The sequence below is a fragment of the Stegostoma tigrinum genome, chromosome 5, assembly GCF_030684315.1.
Source record: "Stegostoma tigrinum isolate sSteTig4 chromosome 5, sSteTig4.hap1, whole genome shotgun sequence".
Lineage (NCBI taxonomy): Eukaryota > Metazoa > Chordata > Chondrichthyes > Orectolobiformes > Stegostomatidae > Stegostoma > Stegostoma tigrinum.
In genome coordinates, this window is record NC_081358.1 from 12546030 (window position 1) to 12570098 (window position 24069).

A 24069-nucleotide genomic window follows, 5' to 3' on the forward strand; every position below is an offset into this window, starting at 1 on the left:
TTTCAGTATGGAGCTAGAGAAAAATGTGCATTTTACTTGCAAATACAGTCTCTAGCAGACTTACAATTAAGCCTCTCTCTGTACAATGCAGGTTTTAAAAATAGTTTCAAGTACCTGAAGTGTTGTGAATCGACCTTTTAAAATAAATACCAAACATTTCTATTTGCAGTCATACATTTTGCACATGGAGAAAATCTTTTTATCTGGCAAGGGGACAGATTTTATCTTTACTGCCTATGTTGAGTTCAGAAAAGAGAACTCGGCAGGAAGGGTCATCTACCTGTACCTGAGCCAGCTTAATTATCATTCCACTGAATAGAATAACTTAATAGCAGGTGGCTTAGACATAAAATGAGGTGAGTCACACAACTGGAATATCTAAGCCTATTCTTGGTAATCAAGGATATTAGGGATTGAGAAAAATGCAAACTGGTTCATGTAAACAGAAGGGTCCCAACCTGAAACGTCAGCTTTCCTGTTCCTCTGATGCTGCCTAGCCTGCTGTGTTCCTCCAGCTCCACACTGTGTTATCTCATGTAAATGTTTGCTGTCAGTTAAGGTTGCACATATGCCTAGAGCCTTGGTCCTTAAATACAAGTCCTTGAGCTCCACCTCAGACCCATTCCCTTTCATGCTATCAGTAAAAGGAATCCCAGGTATCTGTTCTGAAGTGTCATTATTGATAAAAGGACAGGGATTCTCTTCCCCTGCTAGCCTTAATCTGTGGTTTATGTGGAAACATGTCCATTTCCATGCCCTGTTCAGTTTGTGACCAATTTAAAGAACACCAACAGCAGAGTTATGTGGGTTATTTACACCTTCACCCCGAATAGTTGTGCACACACTCACACAGGCACACACACACATACAAAACATACCATTGGTGGGAAATAATGAAGTGCTCAGTGTCTACATTTTTGGCTCATCTTGGAAAGCTGCAGATGACATTCATATGAAGAAAGAAGTCTTTTCCACTCTCAAGTTGTGGTTTATCTGAGTTTGAACAGTTAGAATTATTGCAGGATTCCATCAAAGAGCAGGTCTTTCAGCAGATCATGAAGTTGTGTCTTTGTGGCTACCTTACCAGAAGGTCAGGCTCTAGACTGGTGAACTTTTGAGGGAAAGGAATCAGACAGATCTTACGGCCTCCTGGATTTAAACAGAAGATGATACTGACCCTCGGTACAGTTGCTGTCTCTTTGGTATTTTCTGTAGACTGGTAGTTTGAATGAAAAACAGTATTCACTCGAGAAAATGACAATGTTGTCGAGGAGAATACTGAGATACAGGCTACTGGACTAGGTGGGATTGAGGTTCACAAGGAAGAGGTATTAGGAATCCTAGAGTGTGAAGATAGATAAGTCCCCTGGGCTGAATGGGATTTATCCAAGGATCCTCTGGGAAGCCAGGGAAGAGATTGCTGAGCCTTTGGCATTGATCTTTAACTCGTCATTGTCTACAGGAATAGTGCCAGACGACTGGAGGATAGCACATGTGGTTCCCCTGTTCAAGAAGGGGAGTAGAGACAACCCTGGTAATTATAGACCAGTGAGCCTTACCTCAGTTGTTGGTAAAGTGTTGGAAAAGGTTATAAGGGATAGGATTTATAATCATCTAGAAAAGAATAAATTGATTAGGGATAGTCAGCACGGTTTTGTGAAGGGAAGGCCGTGCCTCACGAACCTTATTGAGTTCATGAGAAGGTGACCAAACAGGTAGATGAGAGTAAACCGGTTGATGTGGTGTATATGGATTCCAGCAAGGCATTCGATAAGGTTCCCCACAATAGGCTGTTGTACAAAATGCGGAGGAATGGAATTGTGGGAGATATAGCAGTTTGGATCGGAAATTGTCTTGCTGAAAGAAGACAGAGGGTGGTAGTTGATGGGAAATGTTCATCCTGGAGAGCAGTCACTAGTGGTGTACCACAAGGGTCAGTGTTGGGTCCACTGCTGTTTGTCATTTTTATAAATGACCTGGATGAGGGCATAGAAGGATGGGTTAGTAAATTTGCAGACGACACTAAGGTCGGTGGAGTTGTGGATAGTGACGAAGGATGCTGTAGGTTGCAGAGAGACATAGATAAGCTGCAGAGCTGGGCTGAGAGGTGGCAAATGGAGTTTAATGCAGACAAGTGTGAGGTGATGCACTTTGGTAGGAGTAACCAGAAGGCAAAGTACAGGGCTAATGGTAAGATTCTTAGTAGTGTAGATGAGCAGAGAGATCTCGGTGTCCATGTACACAGATCCTTGAAAGTTGCCACCCAGGTTGACAGGGCTGTTAAGAAGGCATACAGTGTTTTAGCTTTTATTAATAGAGGGATTGAGTTCCGGAACCAAGAGGTTATGGTGAAGCTGTACAAAACTCTGGTGCGGCCGCACTTGGAGTATTGTGTACAGTTCTGGTCACCGCATTATAAGAAGGATGTGGAAGCTTTGGAAAGGGTGCAGAGGATATTTACTAGGATGTTGCCTGGTATGGAGGGAAGGTCTTACGAGGAAAGGCTGAGGGACTTGAGGCTGTTTTCATTAGAGAGAAGAAGGTTGAGAGGTGACTTAATTGAAACATATAAAATAATCAGAGGGTTAGATAGGGTGGATAGGGAGAGCCTTTTTCCTAGGATGGTGACGGCGAGCACGAGGGGGCATAGCTTTAAATTGAGGGGTGAAAGATATAGAACATAGAACAGTACAGCACAGAACAGGCCCTTCAGCCCACGATGTTGTGCCGACCATTGATCCTTATGTATGCACCCTCAAATTTCTGTGACCGTATGCATGTCCAGCAGTCTCTTAAATGACCCCAATGACCTTGCTTCCACAACTGCTGCTGGCAATGCATTCCATGCTCTCACAACTCTCTGTGTAAAGAACCCGCCTCTGACATCCCTTCTATACTTTCCTCCAACCAGCTTAAAACTGTGACCTCTCGCGTTAGCCATTTCTGCCCTGGGAAATAGTCTCTGGCTATCAACTCTGTCTATGCCTCTCATTATCTTGTATACCTCAATTAGGTCCCCTCTCCTCCTCTTTTTCTCCAGTGAAAAAAAGTCCGAGCTCAGTCAACCTATCTTCATAAGATAAGCCCTCCAGTCCAGGCAGCATCCTGGTAAACCTCCTCTGAACCCTCTCCAAAGCATCCACATCTTTCCTATAATAGGGCAACCAGAACTGGACGCAGTTCCAAGTGCGGTCTAACCAAAGTTTTATAGAGCTGCAACAAGATCTCATGACTCTTAAACTCAATCCCCCTGTTAATGAAAGCCAAAATACCATATGCTTTCTTAACAACCCTGTCCACTTGGGTGGCCACTTTAAGGGATCTACGTATCTGCACACCAAGATCCCCCTGTTCCTCCACACTGCCAAGAATCCTATCCTTAAGCCTGTACTCAGCTTTCAAATTCGACCTTCCAAAATGCATCACCTCGCATTTATCCAGGTTGAACTCCATCTGCCACCTCTCAGCCCATCTCTGCATCCTGTCAATGTCCTGCTGCAGCCTACAACAGCCCTCTATACTGTCAACGACACCTCCAACCTTCGTGTCGTCTGCACACTTGCTGAACCATCCTTCAATCCCCTCATCCAAGTCATTAATAAAAATTACAAACAGTAGAGGCCCAAGGACAGAGCCCTGTGGAACCCCACTCACCACTGACTTCCAGGCAGAATATTTTCCTTCTACGACCACTCGCTGTCTTCTGTTGGCCAGCCAATTCTGTATCCAAGCAGCTAAGTTCCCCTGTATCCCATTCCTCCTGATCTTCTGAATGAGCCTACCATGGGGAACCTTATCAAATGCCTTACTGAAGTCCATATACAGCACATCCAGAGCTCGACCCTCATCAACTTTTCTAGTCACATCCTCAAAGAACTCGATAAGGTTTGTGAGGCATGACCTGCCCCTCACAAAGCCGTGTTGACTGCATTTGATCAAGCCATGCTCTTCCAGATGGTCATAAATCCTATCCCTCAGAATCCTTTCTAACACCTTGCAGACGACAGACGTGAGACTTACTGGTCTGTAATTGCCGGGGATTTCCCTATTTCCTTTCTTGAAGAGAGGAATTACATTTGCCTCTCTCCAGTCCTCAGGTACGACTCCAGTGGAGAGCGAGGATGCAAAGATCCTCGCAAGTGGCGAAGCAATTGCATTTCTCACTTCCCAAAGCAGCCGAGGACAAATCTGGTCCAGGCCTGGCGACTTGTCAATCTTAATGTTTGACAAAATTTTCAGCACATCAGCTTCCTCTATCTCTATCCATTCCAGCATGCACTCCTGCTCTTCAAAGGTTTCATTCACTACAAAGTTCGTTTCTTTCGTAAAGACAGAAGGAAAAAACTCATTTAGGGCTTCCCCTACCTCCTCAGACTCCACACAAAGAGTTTCCTATGCTATCCCTGATTGGCCCTACTCTTTCTTTGACCATTCTCTTATTCCTCACATAAGTGTAAAATGCCTTTGTGTTTTCCTTAATTCGTTCTGCCAAGCCTTTCTTGTGCCCCCTCCTGGCTCTCCTCAGACCATTTTTGAGCTCCTTCCTTGCCTGCATGTAATCCTCTCTAGCTGAACTTGACCCTAGCTTCCTCCACCTTATGTAAGCTACCTTCTTCCTTTTCACAAGAAGCTCCACCGCTCTCGTCATCCAAGGTTCCTTTATCTTACCCCTTCTTGCCTGTCTCAGAGGGACATATTTATTCATCACTCGCAACAACTGTTCCTTAAACAGTCTCCACATGTCTCTTCTGCCTTTACCATGGAACAATTGCTCCCAGTCCATGCTTCCTAACTCATGTCTAATCGCGTCATAGTTTCCTCTTCCCCAATTAAATATCCTCCCATTTTGCCTAATCCTCTCCTTCTCCATAGCTATGTAGAATGTGAGGCAGTTATGGTCACTATCACCAAAATGCTCTCCCACCACAAGATCTGATACCTGCCCCGGCTCGTTTCTGAGCACCAAGTCTAGAATGGCCTCTCCCCTCGTCGGCCTGTCAACAGACTGAGTTAGGAAACCCTCCTGAACACATCTTACAAAAACAGCTCCATTCAAATCTAATATAATAAAATGTGAGGCTGGATGAACACAGCAGGCCAAGCAGCATCTCAGGAGCACAAAAGCTGACGTTTCGGGCCTAGACCCTTCATCAGAGAGGGGGATGGGGAGAGGGAACTGGAATAAATAGGGAGAGAGGGGGAGGCGGACTGAAGATGGAGAGTAAAGAAGATAGGTGGAGAGAGTATAGGTGGAGAGGTAGGGAGGGGATAGGTCAGTCCAGGGAAGACGGACAGGTCAAGGAGGTGGGATGAGGTTAGTAGGTAGATGGGGGTGCGGCTTGGGGTGGGAGGAAGGGATGGGTGAGAGGAAGAACCGGTTAGGGAGGCAGAGACAGGTTGGACTGGTTTTGGGATACAGTGGGTGGGGGGGAAGAGCTGGGCTGGTTCTGTGGTGCAGTGGGGGGAGGGGACGAACTAGGCTGGTTTAGGGATGCAGTAGGGGAAGGGGAGATTTTGAAACTGGTGAAGTCCACAGTGATACCATTAGGCTGCAGAGTTCCCAGGCGGAATATGAGTTGCTGTTCCTGCAACCTTCGGGTGGCATCATTGTGGCAGTGCAGGAGGCCCATGATGGACATGTCATCTAAAGAATGGGAGGGGGAGTGATCCTCCCCCCACTGCACCACACAACCAGTCCAGCTCTTCCCCTCCACCAACTGCATCCCAAAACTAGTCCAACCTGTCTCTGCCTCCCTAACCGGTTCTTCCTCTCACCCATCCCTTCCTCCCACCCCAAGCCGCACCCCCATCTACCTACTAACCTCATCCCACCTCCTTGACCTGTCCGTCTTCCCTGGACTGACCTATCCCCTCCCTACCTCCCCACCTATACTCTCTCCACCTATCTTCTTTACTCTCCATCTTCGGTCCGCCTCCCCCTCTCTCCCTATTTATTCCAGTTCCCTCTCCCCATCCCCCTCTCTGATGAAGGGTCTAGGCCCGAAACGTCAGCTTTTGTGCTCCTGAGATGCTGCTTGGCCTGCTGTGTTCATCCAGCCTCACATTTTATTATCTTGGAATTCTCCAGCATCTGCAGTTCCCATTATCTCCATTCAAATCTTCTGCTCGAAGGAGGTTCCAATCAATATTAGGAAAGTTAAAGTCACCCATTACAACAACCCTACTAAGTCCACACTTTTCCAAAATCTGCCGACCTATGCTTTCTTCAATCTCCCTGCTGCAATTGGGGGCCTGTAGTAAACCCCTAACGTGGTGACTACTCCCTTGCTGTTCCTAATTTCCACCCATACTGACTCGGTAGGCAGATCTTCCTCGACAATGGAAGCTTCTGTGGCTGTGATACCCTCTCTGATTAGTAGTGCTACACCCCCTCCTCTTTTTCTCCCCTCCCTATTCTTTTTAAATGCTCTAAACCCTGGAACATCCAGCAACCATTCCTGCTTCTGAGAAACCCATGTCTCTGTTATGGCCACAACATCATAACACCAGGTACTGATCCATGCTCTAAGTTCATCACTTTTATTCCTGATACTCCTTGCGTTAAAGCAAACACACTTTAACTGATCCCTTGGTTCCTTCCCAGGAAAATCCTTCCCACTAGCTGGTCCACCTCTTGCTACTGCCTCACCTGCATCAACTCTCACCTCTGGTATACAGCTCAGGTTCCCACCCCCCTGCCATACTAGTTTAAACCCTCTCGAACTACTCGAGCAAACCTTCCACCCAGGACATTGGTCCCCTTCCGGTTCAGATGCAACCCGTCCTTCTTGTACAGGTCCCACTTTCCCCAGAAGGCATCCCAATTATCTACATATCTGAAGCCCTCCCTCCTACACCAGCTGCGTAGCCACGTGTTAAGCTGCGCCCGCTCCCTGTTCCTCGTCTCGCTATCTCGTGGCACCGGTAGTAAACCAGAGAATACTACTCTGTTCTTCCTGCTCTGCAGCTTCCTTCCTAACTCCCTGAAATCACTTTTTATATCCTCAATCCTTTTTCTGGCTATATCATTAGTGCCAATATGTAACACGATTTCTGGCTGTTTGCCCTCCCCTTTTAGAACCTTATACACCCGATCGGAGACGTCCCGGACCCTGGCACCAGGGAGGCAACATACCTTCCGGGAATCCTGATCCTGACCACAAAATCTCCTGTCAATTCCCCTAACTATCGAGTCCCCTACCACGAGTACTTTTCTATTCTGCCCCCTTCCCTTCTTTGCCACAGTGTCAGGCTCAGTGCCAGAGAACTGACTACTATGGCTTTCCTCTGGTAGGTCATCGCCCCCAGCAGTATCCAAAACGGTATACTTATTGCTGAGGGGAATGCCCACAGGGGATCTCTGCACTGTCTGTCTGTCCCCTTTCCTCCCCCTAACTGTAACCCATCTATCCTTGTCCTGAGCCTTAGGAGTGACCAACTCCCGGTAACCCCTCTCAATTACCCCCTCTGCCTCCCGAATGATCCGTAGTTCATCCAGCTCCAGCTCCATCTCCATTTCCGTAACATGGTTTTCAAGGAACTGTAGTTGGGTGCACTTCCCGCAGATGTCGCCAGCGGAGACGTGTGCCATGTCTCCCAACTGCCACATTCTGCAGGAGGAGCAAGCAACTGCCCTAGCATCCATACCCCACTTATCTGAACACCCACTCAGTACTAAAGTAGAAAGCTTACTTCAAGTAATAATAACAAATTAATAACAAACTTATATTCAATAGAGAAAGGACAGATGTCAGAGGTAGTTTCTTTACTCAGAGAGTAGTAAGGGAATGGATTGCTTTGCCTGCAACAGTAGTAGATTCACCAACTTTAGGTACATTTAAGGCGTCATTGGATAAGCATATGGACGTACATAGAATAGTGTAGGTTAGATGGGCTTGAGATCGGTATGACAGGCCAGCACAACATCGAGGGCCGAAGGGCCTGTACTGTGCTGTAATGTTCTATGCTCTATGTTCTATGAAAAAGTGGCAACCCATAAAACATTCCTTCAGTGATAATGGGAACTGCAGGTGCTGGAGAATCCAAGATAACAAAGTGTGGAGCTGGATGAACACAGCAGGCCAAGCAGCATCTCAGGAGCACAAAAGCTGATGTTGTGGGCCTAGACCCTTCATCAGAGAGTCTGAAGGGTCTAGGCCCGAAATGTAAGCTTTTGTGCTCGTGATATGCTGCTTGGCCTGCTGTGTTCATCCAGCTCCACACTTTGTTACCATAAAACATTGCTGCCTGGTTTGGTGGTTGCTTAAAGCTTCCCTTCAAGTATAGGTTGGTCTTAATTTGATTAACCACATCCTGGGCTTTATTTTCACCTATTCTGCCATAGATGTGAGACCTTTGTTTCTGAAAAGACCCAGGAATGCAGGATAAGTATGTTGGCAGGTACTGTCTGAAATGGGTCCCATTGTGTGATTGCTACGGCGTGATTTCCACTGGTCCAGTAGTAACAAGAGCACCCCCCTCCCATCCTCCCCCAACACTCACTCATGCACCCCCTTGTGCACTCATAATCAGGAACTTTCTGGAGGTTGCCGATAGCTTTTTGAGGTTTAAACATAGATCATAAAACAATACAGCACAGGACAGGCCTTTCAGCTCATGATGTTGTGCTGAACTTTTCCCCTAAACCTAAGGCCTATATAAACTCCACCCCTATCTTATACTATCATCCATATGCCTATCTAATAGCAGCTTAAATGCCTGAATGAGGTCGACTCCACCACCCTCTCCGGCATTGCATTCCACGCCCTGACCACTCTCTGAGTCAAGAACCTACCTCTGACGTCTCCCCTATATCTACCTTTACTCACTGTAAAACTATGTGCCCTCGTAATAGAGATAATGGGAACTGCAGATGCTGGAGAATCCAAAGGGTCTGATGAAGGGTCTAGGCCCGAAACGTCAGCTTTTGTGCTCCTGAGATGCTGCTTGGCCTGCTGTGTTCATCCAGCCTCACGTTTTGTTGCCCTCATAATAGCTCCCTCCACCCTGGGAAAATGTCTCTGGCTGTTCACTCTATCTATACGTCTGATCATTTTGTATACTTCTATCAAGTCACCTCTCATCCTTCATCATTCTAAAGAGAAAAGCCATAGCTCTCAACCTTTCCTCATAGGACCTTCCCTCCATTCCAGGCAACATCCTGATAAATCTCCTCTGCACCTTTTCCAAACCTTCCACATCTTTCCTGTAATGAGGCAACCAGATTTGGACACAATACTCCAGATGTGGCCGAACCAGGCTTTTGTATAGCTGGAGCATAACTTCACGGCTCTTGAACTCACTCCCTCTATTAATGAAAGCAAACACACCATATGCCTTCTTAACAACTCTATCCATCTGGGTGGCAGCTGTCAGAGAACTGTGGACGTGAACTCCAAGATTCCTCTGCTCCTCCACACTGCCAAGAATCTTTCCGTTAACCCTGTATTCTGCTTTCAAGTTTGTCCTTCCAAACTGAATCACCTCACACTTTTCAGGGTTAAACTCCATCTGCCACTTTTCAGTCCAGCTCTGCATTCTATCAATGTCTGTTTTTAACCTAGAACAGCCTATCCACCATGTGACCCACCTCGTATTATTCACGAACTTACTAATAATCCACCCCTCCCCTCCTTTATCCAAATCGTTTAAAAATTAACAAATGGAAGAGGACCCAGAACAGATCCTTGTGGTACACGACTCGTAACTGAGCATCATGTTGAATATTTTCTGTCGACTACCATCCTTTGTCTTCTCAGGGTCAGCTAATTCTGAATCCAATCTGCCACATTTCCCCCTGTCTCAGGCTTCCTCACCTTCTGCATGAGTCTGCCATGGGGAACTTTATCAAATGCCTTACTTAAATCCATGTATATCGCATCCACTGCTCTACCTTCATCCACGTGTTTGGTCACCTCTTCAAAGAATTCATTAAGATTTGTGAGGCATGATCTACCCCTCACAAATCCATGCTGACTATCACAAATCAAACTGTGCCTTTCCAAGTGATCATAAATCCTGTCTCTCAGAGCCCTTTCCAATAATTTGCCCACCACTGACATAAGACTAACTGGTCTATAATTTCCAGGGTTTTCCCTATTCCCTTTTTTGAACAAGGGAATGACGTTTGCCTCTCTGCAATCTTCCGGCACTATATCCGTGGACAGTGAGGACAAAAAGATCATTGCCAAAGGCCCTGTGATCTCTTCCCTCACTTCCCATAGAATCCTTGGATAAATCCCATCAGGCCCGGGGGACTTATCTATCTTCAAGTTGCTCAGAATTCCAAGTACATCTTCTTTACTAACAACGAGCACCTGTAGCCTAACAGCCTGTTTCACACTGTCCTCCTCTACAAGTAGGTCCCTTTCAGTTGTGAATACTGAAGAAAAGTGTTCATTAAGTACCTATCCTACCACTTTAGGCTCCGTGCACAAATTCCCTTTACAATCCTTTATTGGCCCTAACCTTTCTCTGGTCATTCTATTATTCCTCACTTACATGTAAAAAGCCTTGGGGTTTTCCTTCATCCTGTCTGCCAAGGTTTTCTCATGCCTCCTTCTGGCTCTCTTAAGCCCTTTCTTCAGGTCTTCCCTGGATAATTGTATCTCTGTAGAGCCTTTTCCATTCCTTGTTTCCTAAACCTTACATAAGCATCCTTCTTCCTCTTAATCAGTTGTTCGATCTCTCTCGAGAACCATGGTTCCCTCACTAGACCGCATCTTCTCTGCCTGCCAGGGCCAACCATATCGAGCACATGCAGTATGCATTCTTTAAACAATCTCCACATTTCAATAGTGCTCTTCCCTGACAGCATCTGTTCCCATTTTATGTTACCCAGTTCTTGCCCAACTAAATTATAATTACCCTTCCCCCAATTATAAACCTTACCCTGCTGTATGCACCTATCCTTTCCCATGACTATTGTAAAAATAACACAGCTATGATCGCTACCACCAAAATGCTCTCCTACCAACAAGTCGAACACTTGGCCCGGTTCAGTGCCAAGCACCAAATCCAAAGAAACCTCTCCTTATGTTGGTCTATCTACATACTGTATCAGGAATCATCCTGAACACACTGGACAAAGTCTGCTCCATCTAAACTATTATAACTAAAAAGTTCCCGATCAATATTTGGGAAGTTGAAGTCACGCATGACTACATCCCTGTGACTTCTGCACCTTTCCAGTATCTACCTCCAAATCCGCTCCTCTACTTCTCTGCAACTCTTAGGGGGTCTGTAAAAAACCCCAGCAAAGTGGCTGCTCCTTTCTTGTTTCTGACCTTAACCCAAACTGATTCTGTAGACATATCATTCTCGAACTGCCTTTCAGTAGCTGCTATACTAGCCTTGACTAGCAATGCCACTCTCCCACCTCTTTTTCCACTCTCCTTATTTCTTTTAAAGCATCTAAATCCCGGAACTTCCAACAACCATTCCTGTCGCTGAGTTACCCAAATTTCTGTAATGGCCACAACATCGTAGCTCCAAGTACTGACCCATGCTCTAAGTTCATCTGCTTTATTTCTGATACTTCTAGCACTGAAGGATACACACCTCAAACCATCTCTGTTTGAAAGGTCACATGACCCTTGGTAGCCATCTCAGCAGATCATCAGTATCCATTTAAAATAAAGAATAACTCTAGAACTTTTATAGGAACACAGTCCGTATTTATATTTATGAAAATTGGTGAAGCAAGCCATTGCTTTGTCAGTTTTGTGCCATTCTCTATGCCTGCAAAGGGTGAGGATGGCAGATCGAAGGAGAGGTTATGTGATGTAGCCTAGCAGATGAGAAGCCACCGAAATGCTTAGCATGATGATAATGCTACTGAGGGCTTAGTATGATACCAGATGGACTGGCATCCCCTTCACTCCTGAAATTGTATCCACATCATGGAATTTCAGTCACCAAGAGTGACTTCCTTCTCACCTGGAATCCTGGATATCTCTATTGACTATTCTTCCATTAATATGATCCTCAAAGTGAGATGCCTCACCACATTTTCCAGACATTATGTACTCTTGCAAAGATAAAGACAAATAGTGCTGCCTTCCTCTATGGCCAGTAGCATCTGCTCCTATAATACCTCCACTCACAGTGTGGAATTAGTGCATTCGGCCCACACTGACCATCTGGCAAACACCCCACACAGATCCAAAGCCCCTCCGCCAACCAACCCTATCCCTGTACTTCCCATGGCTAGCTTGCATGTCTCTGGACATTTTGCATGGCCAACCCACCTCATCCACACTTCTTTGGACTGTGGGAGGAAACCTGACCACTTGGAGCAAATGGACACAGATGGGAGGAGAATGTGCACACTCTGCACAGACAGCCACCTGAGGGTGGAATTGACCCTGAGACCCTAGCAATGTGAGGCAGCAGTACCAACCGCTGAGTCATTATGCTGCCCAAGTCTGCAAGCATTTTCCCAATTTTCTAATGTTTGCTATTTCAATACATCACCTTAATTTCATGCTCTTGTTTCTTCAGTCCCAGGCTAGCTGCAGTGTTCCAATGAAGTTCGGTACAAACTGGAGCTGCAGCAGCACGTCATTTTCTGAGAAGGCATTTTGCATCCTTCTAGACCAGCACTGAGTTCAACATCAGAACATGCTCACTGTCCTCCATTTGATATTTCCCACCCCTCCGGTGTGCATAGTTTTGGTTTTGGTCAGCGCTGACATTTATAGTGCTAATTTTTTTTTGAAGAAGTGACAAAGAAGATTGATGAAGGCAAAGTGGTAGACATTTTCTGTGTGGATGTTAGCAAAGCATTCGGCAAGGTTCTGTGTAGTGAACTGGTTAGGAAAGTTGGATCATGAGATCTAGGGAGAGCTGGCCAATTGGATACAAAATTGGCTTGAAGGTAGGAGATAGAGGGTGATGGTAGAGGGTTGCTTTTCAGATTGGAGGCCTGTGATCAGCGGTGTGCCACAAGGATCGGTGCTGGGTCCACTGCTTTTCATCATTTATACCAATGATTTGGATGATGGGAGATGACACCAAAATAGGTGGTGCAATGGACAGTGAAGAATGTTACAACAGAGTACAACAGGATCTTGATTCAGATGGAGCAATGGGCCGAGGAGTGGCAGATGGAGTTTAATTTAAATAAATATGAGATGTCGCATTTTGATAAGGCAAACTAGGGCATGACTTATACTGTTAATGACAGGACTCTGGGGAGTGAAACTGAACAAAGAGACCCAGAGCTCAAGGTGCACAGTTCCTTGAATGTGCAGTCGCAGACATTCAAGGTGGGGACGAAGACATTTGGCACATGTGCCTTCGTTGGTCAGAATATTGAGCGTAGGTGTTGGGACACCATTTGTGGTTATACATGACATTGGTAAGGTGACTTTTAGAATACTGTGTATAGTTCTGGTCACTCTTCTACAGGAAAGATGTTGTTAAGCTTGAGAGGATTCAGAAAGGATTTACAGGGATATTGCTGGGACAGGAGGGTTTGAGTGAAGGGGATGGGCTGAATAGGCTGGGGCTATTATCCCTGCTGCAATGGAGCTTGGGGGTGACCTTATAGAGGTTAATAAAATCATGAGAGGCACAGCTAGGGTGAATAGACAAGGTCTTTTTCCTAGGATGGTGGAGTCCAAAACTAGAGGGGCATAAGTTTAAGGTGAGAGGGAAAAGTTTTAGAAAGGACTTTCAGACAATAACTTTTTTAATGCAGAGAGTTGTGCGTGTATGGAATAAGCTGCCAGAGGTCCTGGTAGAGGTCGATACAATAATAATATTTATAAGGCATCTGGTTGGGTATATGAACAGGAAGGGTTTAGGGGGAAATGGGCCAAATGCTGGCAAATGGGACTAGATCAGATTGGAATGTTTAGTCAGCAACAATAAGTTCGAGTGAAGGGTCTATTTCCATGCGATATGACTCTATGACAGCTACTGTGCCATAAGGCCCAGTGCTGGGCCTTCAATTCCACTATTTATATAAATGACTTTGATGAAGGGATCAAAAGAAATTGTTGCTATATTTGCTAATTATTCAAGGGTAAATAAAGTAAGTTTAGAAGAGGACACAAAAAAGGTACAAAGTAATATAGATTGGTTAAGTTAAATTCAAAGATCAGGCAATTGGAGTATACATCAAGGCAAGTAAAACATAAGGAAATTATCTATGGAGAGAGGGATGGCAGACAGAGATTTGAGATGCAGAGAGATCTGGGTATCCTCGTTATGAATCTTAGAAGCTGGAATACGAGTATAGCAAGTAATTAGAAAAGCTAATGGATTATTATCATTTATCACAAGGAGAACTGAAAACTCAAGTTAGGAGGCTGAGCTTGTGGAGACCACAAAAAAAGAAGAAAGACGTGTGGATGCCGTACATCCAAAACTAAAACAGAAATTGCTGCAGAAACTCAGCAGATCTGGCAGCATCTGTGGAGAGAAATCAGAATTAATGTTTCAGGTCCTCTTCAGAACTGATTGTAGCTAGGGAAAGGATGATATATTTGTTGAAGATGGGGTGGGGGAACAGGGTGGAGTAAATGATAGGTAGAGGTGGAGCCCGAAGAGAAAGAAAAACAGTTGGACATACAAAGGAATGAGTAAAACTCAGCCTGGGAGAATCAATATCGACTAAAGTGGACTGTTAATAGCTGAATGAAAACCGCAAGAACTGCTGATGCTGTAAATCAGGAACAGAAACAGACGTTCTGAGGAAGGGTCACCAGACCTGAAATGTTAACTCTGAGTTTTTGCTTCACAGATGCTGCTAGACCTGCTGAGCTTTCCCAGCAACTTCAGTTTTAGTTCCTGTTAATAGCTGACAACGGAACACCAATGGTTGCAGCAGCAACATGTGAGATGACAAAGCCTGGGTGTTTAAGGGTTGGGGAAAGGATATGGGAGTGTTCAGACCCTAGAATTATCAGACTTGATTTTGAGCTCCAAAGGCTGCTGTTTCTCTCAGCGGAAAATGAGCCGCTGTTCTTCCAGCTTGTGCTGAACTTTGCTGGAGCATTGCAGCAAGCCCGAGATGGTGATCTTGGCCAGGGAACAGGGTGGTGTGTTGAACTGGCAGGCAACTGGAAGCTCAGGGTCATTTTTGTGGGCAGAGTGTAGGTGTTCCGCAAAGCAGTCACCCAGCCTGTGCTTTGTTTCCACCATGTAAAGGAGACCACGTCATGGGCAGCGGATGCGGTAGACTAGATTGAGTGAAGTTCAAGTAAATCGCTGCTTCACCTGGAAGCCGTGCCTAGGGCCTTGGATATTGAGGAGGGAAGAAGTAAACTGGCAGGTGTTACACCTTCTGCAGTGGCCTGGAAAGGTGCCATGGGTGCATGAGCACACGTTGGGAATGAAGGAGGAAAGGACCGTGTGTCTCAGAGGGAACAGTACCTGCAGAAGGCTGACAAGGGATGGGCGGGGAAAATGTGTCATGTCGTGGCACCTTACTGGAGGTGATGGAAATGATGACAAATGATCCTCTCGACGTGGAGGCTGGTGGGATGGTTGGCTGAGGACCAGGGGGACCATATCACTGTTGTGGGAGGGAAGAGAAGGGGTGAGGGTTGAAGTGTGGGAGATGGGTCCGACCTGGCTGAGGGCCCTGTCGACTGCGGTGCTGGGGAATCTTTGGTTGAGAAAGACGGTGGACATTTCAGAGGCTCCCGTGAAAAAGTTGTCATTATTGAATAAGAGAGAGGATGCAACCGGAGACAGAGGACTTGGGAGAATGGAATAGAGTTTTACAGGAAGCAGGATGTGAGGATGTATAGTCAAGGTAACTGTGGGAGTCGGTGGGTTTGTAGTGGATACTGATGGCCATCTTTTCCCCAAAAATGGGAACAGAGATTTCAGGGGAGGGAAGGGAGGAGTCAGAAATGGACCAAGTGAAGGTGAATGTGTGGTGAAAATTGGAAACAACACTGCTAAATGTTTCCAATTCTGGATAGGAGAAGGAAGCAGCACTGATGATGTAATTGATATATGGAGAAAGGGTTGTGGGTGGGGGCCAGAGTAGGACTGGGGCAAGGAACAATTCTACATACCCCACAAAGAGACAGGAATAACTGAGGCCCAGGCAGGCTGATGATCCAAAGAGTGTGGGAGCAGATAGAGAAGTTGTTCAGGGTAAGGGCAAGCTCAGCCAGGTGGGGGAGGCTGGTGGTGGATTGAGTTCTATCAGGCCTTTCTTCCAGGGAGAAATGGAGAGCTGTAAGACCATCCTGATGGGGAATGGACGTGTAAGGCGATTGGACGTCCGTGGTAAAGAGCAGGTGGCGAGAGCCTGCAAACCGGAAATTCTGAAACTGATGTAAAGTGGCAGAAGAATTGTGGACGTAGTGAGAGGGACTGGATAATGGGAGTAAAAATTGAGTTGAGGTAGGAAGTGATAAGTTCTGTTCACAGGAGGAGGTAGAACCAATGGGTCACGAGTGGTGTGCCTCAAGGATCTGTTTTGGGACCACTGCTGTTTGTCATTTTTATAAATGACTTGGACGCAGGCATAGGTGGATGGGTTAGTAAGTTTGCAGACGACACTAAAATCGGTGGAGTGGTGAACAGTGTGGAAGAATGTTGCAGGTTGCAGGGAGACTTGGATAAACTGCAGAATTGGGCTGAAAGGTAGCAAATGGAATTTAATACGGATAAATGTGAGGTGATTCACTTTGGGAGGAATAATAGGAAGGCAGAATACCGGGTCAATGGAAAGATTCTTGGTAGTGTGGATGTGCAGAGGGATCTTGGTGTCCATGTACGTAGATCGCTGAAAGTTGCCACCCAGGTTGATAGTGCTGTTAAAAAGGCTTACGATGTGTTAGGTTTTATTGGTAGAGGGATTGAGTTCCGGAGCCGTGATGTCATCATGCGACTGTACAAAACGCGAGTACGGCCTCATTTGGAATACTGCGTGCAGTTCCGGTCGCCCCATTACAGGAAGGATGTGGAAGCGTTGGAGAAGGTGCAGAGGAGATTTACCAGGATGTTGCCTGGTCTGGAACACAGGCCCTATGAAGAAAGGCTGAGGGACTTGGATCTGTTCTCATTGGAGAGAAGGAGGCTAAGAGGGGATTTAATAGACACATACAAGATGATCAGAGGATTAGATAGGGTGGACAGTGAGAGTCTTTTTCCGAGGATGATGACTTCGGCTTGTACAAGGGGGCATAGCTACAAATTGAGGGGTGATAGATTTAAGATAGATGTCAGAGGCAGAGGCAGATTCTTTACTCAGAGAGTGGTAAGGGTGTGGAATGCCCTGCCTGCCAATGTAGTTAACTCAGCCACATTAGGGGCATTTAAACAGTCCTTGAATAAGCATATGGATGATGATGGGATAGTGTAGGGGAGGGGCTTAGATTAGTTCACAGGTCGGCGCAACATCGAGGGCCGAAGGGCCTGTTCCGCGCTGTATTGTTCTATGTTCTATGTTTATCTGGGCAGTCCAGTTTCTCGATTTTGGGAACGAGGTAGAAGCGAGCTTGTGGTGTTGGGAGGCAGATCACTGGGTGAAATGAGGTTAGTAACTGGCTTTTCATTGATGTCCGAATATACTGTTGTTAACTCCAGGACTCACAGAAAAACTCCCAGCTTTCTACCCAAGATTTAAAAGCAGCGGCTATAATGGTATTCGTCAAGCCCAGCCATATTTCAATTGACCTACTTCTGTTTCTGCCCCACAGCCTTTAATTGCTTATCAAACCCGACACCATTCTAATTACACTTTCAATCTGCTCCCCTCAGAGGCAGTTCTGAACCTGGAAACAGTACCAACGCTCATTTCCTGCCCTTAATGAGAAAATTTAACCCTTATTTCCTAATTAAAAAATAGATTCTGTGCGGCTAACTGGACACTAAATGTTCTAACAAAAGCTTGTGTAATTCTGGTGCTTGCAAAGAGAAAATTTTTGAATCTGGCAACCTTTAGCCTGATTCAAGATTATTGTTAGGGACAGCTAACCACCAAAGTCCAGTTATATGCATTGTATGCCATTCTGCTGCCATTGTAGAGTTTACAGTTAAACAAAAGCCAAAACAATTTGTGGATGCTGGAAATTAGAAACAGAAACAGAAACTCTGTCAGCATCCATGGAGAGAGATCAGACTTTAACCTTTCAAGCCAAGTGACCCATCTGCAGAATGCTGCTCTGAAGCTCTGAACCAGAGTCACTGGACCCAAAACCTTAACTCTGATTTCTCCACATAGATGCTGCCAGATCTGCTGAGCTTTTCCAGCAGTTACTGTTTGTGTTTACAGTTAAACAGCTTTGGATAAACAAGTGTTTTCCATGTTGCAGTGGCTGTTGTTTTGCTTGTTTCCAGGCTAAGTCCCTTTCAGTCCACATGTCGACCTGGGATTCCTGAAGCAACTGGACCAACATAGGTATATTAAATGAAGCCCATTCCGAGGGGGTGGGGGTGGAGGAGGGGCTCAAGCAGTTAGACATTAGGGCCCCGTTTTGAATAAATGGGGCAGGTATAACACTTGACCTGTATCAGGCCTGGAGATTTCACAATTTGTTTCTTTTGCCTGCAGCAAACTACAAACGAACATGCATTTCCTGCCTGACATTTTGCAAACTAAGGATCTCATTTAGCATTTCAAAATGATTTGGGAAAACGTTGTTTTTCATCATTCTTTATTTTGTTATTGCAGTTTAATCGCCCTGACTTATTTGGCAGAGCCTTTTCTTTATTGCTTTCAGTCTTCCATTTTAAATACAATGATCGTGAAGAGACTTGAATATTATTTGTCCAATTTGTGACTTTAGAAGCGCCACCCTGGGGAATAAAGGGGTACTACATTGCCATTTAATTTGTTTTAGGTTGCACCCATTTCTGCCATTGTGTTGAAAATTATTCCACAAATAGGGTATGGGAGGGCAGTCAGAGGATAGAAATACTATGGCGTGTAACTCACCTCCTGACTCTCCAAAGCTTGCCCATTATCTACAAGGCACAGGTCATGAGTGTGATGGAATACTCCCCACTTGCCTGGATGACTGCACTTAAGAATCTTGACATTATCCAGGACGAAGCAGCTCCCTTGATTGGCACCGTAAGTATCCACTCCCTCCACCATTGAAGCTCAGTAGTGGTCGTGTGTACTATCTATAAGATGCTCTCCAAAAAATTCACCAAAGACCTTAGGTAACTCCTTCTAAACCCACGACGACTTCCATCTAGAAGGATGAGGGCGGCAGATACTTGGGAGCACTATCACCTCCAAGCCACTCACCATCCTGACTTGGAAATATATTGCCATTCCTTCACTGTCGCAGGGTTAAAATCCTGGAATTCTCTCCCTAATTGCATTGTGAGTCAACCCACAGCAGGTGGACTGCAGCGGTTCAAGAGGGCAGCTCACCTTCTCAAGGGCAACTAGGGATGGGCAAGAAATGCTGGCCTGATGCCCATATCCCACCAGTGAATAAATAAAAAAAAGTACTCATACAATACCTTGTGTGAAATGTGTAGCTTGATCTGGTCTGTTGTGGAATAATTTAATTTCTCCGCAACGCAAATGCGAACCAGGAATTGTTGACCAGATTACAAATCATTTTCAGTGCAAAATTCACTCAACTGATTTCAGTGAAGGCTGTGTTTATTGCGGTCCCCATCATCACAACGAGTAATGAGTGCACAGGTGTGGATAGACAGTGTTGCTGCCAGGTGATGTCACTTCCTGTGCATGTGTTGGTGGTGATGAGGAAATGGATTGAAGTGAGGGCGTTTGGGGTTTGGAGGTGGACACAGTTCTATCTGCCTCCAACCCTGCGTCCACCTAACCTGGTGACATAAATGATGCATAAGCAGATACTTCCTGCAGCCTGCCATAACCATCCAACACATATTGTTATGTCTATGCATATGCAGGGCCATTTTGCCGTTGTAATTAACTAATTTGTTTAAAGCTGACCCCACAGATTCAGGGAATGGGCTGAATATTTTCAGCCAGAGGGGTGTGAATCTGTGGAACTCATTGCTGCAGAAGGCAGTGGAGCCACATCACTGAGTGCATTCAAGACAGAGATAAATAGGTTCTTAATTAGGAAGGGGATCAAGGGCTCTGGGGAGAAGCCTGGAGATTGAGACTGAGAAACAAACCAACCATGACTGAATGATGGTGCAGACCCAATGGACTGAATAGCCTGATTCTGCTCCTATGCCTTAGGGTATTATGATATCCTATAACATCCCATTTCAGTTCCCCTACTCATATCAAATGATAGACACAGCACAGTCATCATCACCACATTTCTTTTTACCTTCTTCATTTTTGTGCAAGTCTTTTCAAACACACAATCCTCCTCAAATTCCCATATCTCTTTAAACCTTTCCTATCCGTACCTGTCCAACATTGTTTTAAATGTTGTAATATGCGTCTACTACTTCCTCAGCAGCTCATTCCATATTCTTGCCATCCTTTGTGTGAAAATGTTGCCCCTCAGGTCTCTCTTAAATCTTTCCCCTCTCAACTTATGCCTTCTAGTTTTAGGTTTCACTGCACTGGAGAGAAGACCTTGGCTATTTACCTTATCTATTCCCTCAACCTCCAATGCTCCAGGGAAAGAAGCCCCAGCCCACCCAGTCTTTCCTTTTAACTCAAACCCTCCAGTCCTGGTAACATCCTTGAAAATTGTTTTTACACCCGTTCTAGTTTAATAACATCCTACCTATAGCAGGACAAACAGAATTGTACACAGTACTCCAAATGTGGCCTCACCACTGACTTATACAGCCATAATGCAATGTCCCAACTCCTGTACTCAATGCTCTGACCAATGAAGGCAAGTGTGCCAACACTTTCTTCACCACCTTGTCTACCTGTGATACCAAATTCAGGGGACTATGTACCTGCACCCTAGGTCTCTCTGTTCAACAGCACTCCCCAGGGTCCTACCATTAACTGTGTAAGTCTTTTCCTGCTTTGTCTCGCTAAAATATAACACCTCGCATTTAACTAAATAAAACTTCATCTGCCATTCCTTAACCCATTGCCCCAGTTGATCAAGATACATTCTACTTTAAGATAACCTTCTTCACTGACCCTATACCACCAATTTCGGTAGCATCCATGAGCTTGCTCACCATTCCTCCTACATTCCCATCCAAATTGTTTATATATGAATGATGAACAACAGTGACCCCTGCACCGATCCTTGTGCCACGTCGCAGGCCTCCAGTCTGAGCATCAACTCTCTAACACCACCCTCTGTCTTCTATTGTCAAGTCAATTTTGTATCCAGCAAAAACAGAAATTGCTGGAAAATCTCAGCGGGTCTGGCAGGATCAATTGACAGAAATCAGAGTTAACGTTTCGGGTCCAGTGACCCTTCTTCAGAGCTGAAGTTTTTCCAACACTTTCTGTTTTTGTTTCTGACTTTTAGCAGCTGCAGTTACTTTTGTTATTTTTTAATCAATTTTGTATACATTTGGCTAATTGTCCCTGAATCCCATGTGACCTAACCTACCAACTAGTCCACCATGTAGAACCTTGCCGAAGGCCTTGCTAAAATCCATATAAGATGACAATGTGCCTACAATTGCATGGGAATTCACCAGGGGGCAATATCTGACACAGAAGAAAAGTTGAAATAATGAAATGTGAGGCTGGATGAACACAGCAGGCCAAGCAGCATCTCAGGAGCACAAAAGCTGACGGTTCGGGCCTAGACCCTTCATCAGAGAGCCCGAAACGTCAGCTTTTGTGCTCCTGAGATGCTGCTTGGCCTGCTGTGTTCATCCAGCCTCACATTTTATTATCTTGGATTCTCCAGCATCTGCAGTTCCCATTATCTCAGAAAAGTTGAAATAGCAGGATCTGAATTTTACGCACATGAACCATTGCGTTGTAAATGAGAAAAGCTAATTTTTCTGAATAGCATAGAATCCCTGCAGTGCAGAAAGGGGTCATCTGGCCCATCGCGTCTGCACCGACCTTCTGAAGAACATTCCACCCACACCCACACCCCCTCCTCAACCCTGTAATCCCACTTTCACCATGGTTAATTTCCACGGGGTACACATCCTTGAACAATGCAGGGCAATTTAGCTAAGCCTATCCTTCTAAATCTACATATCTTTGGACTGTGGGCTTCTGTACAGTTGTAGCTGGAGAATCCCCTGCTGTGGTTTCTCTTTGCTGTCCCACTCTGCACCTCTCCTAGCTTCCAGTGATATAGCCTTACCTCCTCCTACTTCTCATCAACTTGGTCTCTTCACTGACACCATCTGAGAACACACAGTGTCAGTTTCCATGGACATGTTGACTACACCCACCTCTGAGTGCTTCACAACTTCCCTGTCCATGATTGACACCAGGATGGGTTTTCAAACACCACATCACCAGTGCACCATTTCCAGCTCTGCTCTCACCCAACATTACCCTGTTCTGCCTCAGTTTCTCTGCTTCCAATTTTGTTTTCATTCTTTTGATACCATTAGATTTGACCATTTCTTTCCACTCTGACCAGTATCACATTCTACCCTCCACAAACCTGAAGCCAATTAAGGCCTAGTTGCCTATGTCCTAACTCGCATCGACCCCACCCCCACTCACAGTAGTCCTGGCTTACTTCGTAGAACATAGAACATAGAACATTACAGCACAATACAGGCCCTTCGGCCTTCGATGTTGTGCTGACCTATAATACCAATCTGAAGCCCATCTAACCTACACTATTCCATGTACGTCCATATGCTTGTCCAATGATGACTTAAATGTACTTAAAGTTGGCTAATCTACTACCGTTGCAGGCAAGGCGTTCCATTCCTTTACTACTCTCTGAGTAAAGAAACTACCTCTGACATCTGTCCTATATCTTTCACCCCTCAATTTAAAGCTATGCCCCCTCATGCTCGCCGTCACCATCCTAGGAGAAAGGATCTCCCTATCCAACCTGTCTAATCCTCTGATTATTTTATATGTCTCAACTTCAGCTCTTGGTTATGAAAAACCTCAGTTTTAAAACTCTCCTCTTGTTTTCAAATCTCTTCATCACCTCGCCCACTCCCTTTTCTGTAATTTCTACCTTCCCCACAAGCCTTTGAAGAATTCTCTAATTCTGGATTTTTGAGTATCCTTGATCTTAACAGGCCAGCACAACAGCTCACTGCTGCCTCACAGCACCAGGAGCCTGGGTTCAGTTCCACCCGTGGGTGACTGTGTGGAGTTTGTGTGTTCTGCCCGTGTCTGTGTGGGCTTGCTCTGGTTTTTCTGCATGGTCCGAAGATGTGCAGAGTAGGTGGATTGGCCATGCTAAATTGCCCCATAGCGTCCAGGGATGCGCAGGCTAGGTGGATTAGCCATGTGAACTACAGGGATAGGGTAGGTGGGGTGGGTCTGGATGGGATTCTCTTCGGAGGGTTGGTCCGGACTCAATAGGCTAAATGGCCTGTTTCCACACTGTAGGGTTTCTATGAACTGCTTTGCAATGAGAAGTTAGGGCTGGCTAGTTCTTTTTGGTAACACCTTTGTGGCACTATCCATAAAGTGGTTTAGATTGCTAAGCCTTATTTTTCTCTGCCTGTTGTTAAAGTGTGTTAAAATAAAGAGTTATTTTCTGTTAATAATAAAGCTTGGTGTGAATTTTATCCCAAGTAGCTGTCAGTCAGATAAATCAGTCATCATGGCAGTCTAATTGGGAGTTTATATTCCTTGTTATGGCTTGTGAAACAGTGGGACAAAATTATTGGTGTAACCCTCCTAGTTAAATCAAGACAGTGGTTATAGTTATAGTTTTGCCAGGGATCAGTTAAGTTAGTGGATCATTAGGTTGGGTTGGAGTTTGATTGTGGGGGGTGTAGGGTGATTGTTGGTCCAGTTGCCCTGTTCAATCACCAAGTTAGACCAGAAATTAACCAGCGCAGCACTCTTGGTACATCTCCAAGTAAGTTGCATATATCTGTCTCTGACAGAGCTCGGGCCTGAAGATATTATGTCTCAGGGCAGCAGAAAACAGTCTATCAGAAAAGTTTCAAATTCCTTGGCAATTTCAGCACATGTGTGCACAGCAGGATATCCACAGGTTCCTGATACACATCTCCCACTCACATCCCTTCTCCAGAGTTTTGTCAAAA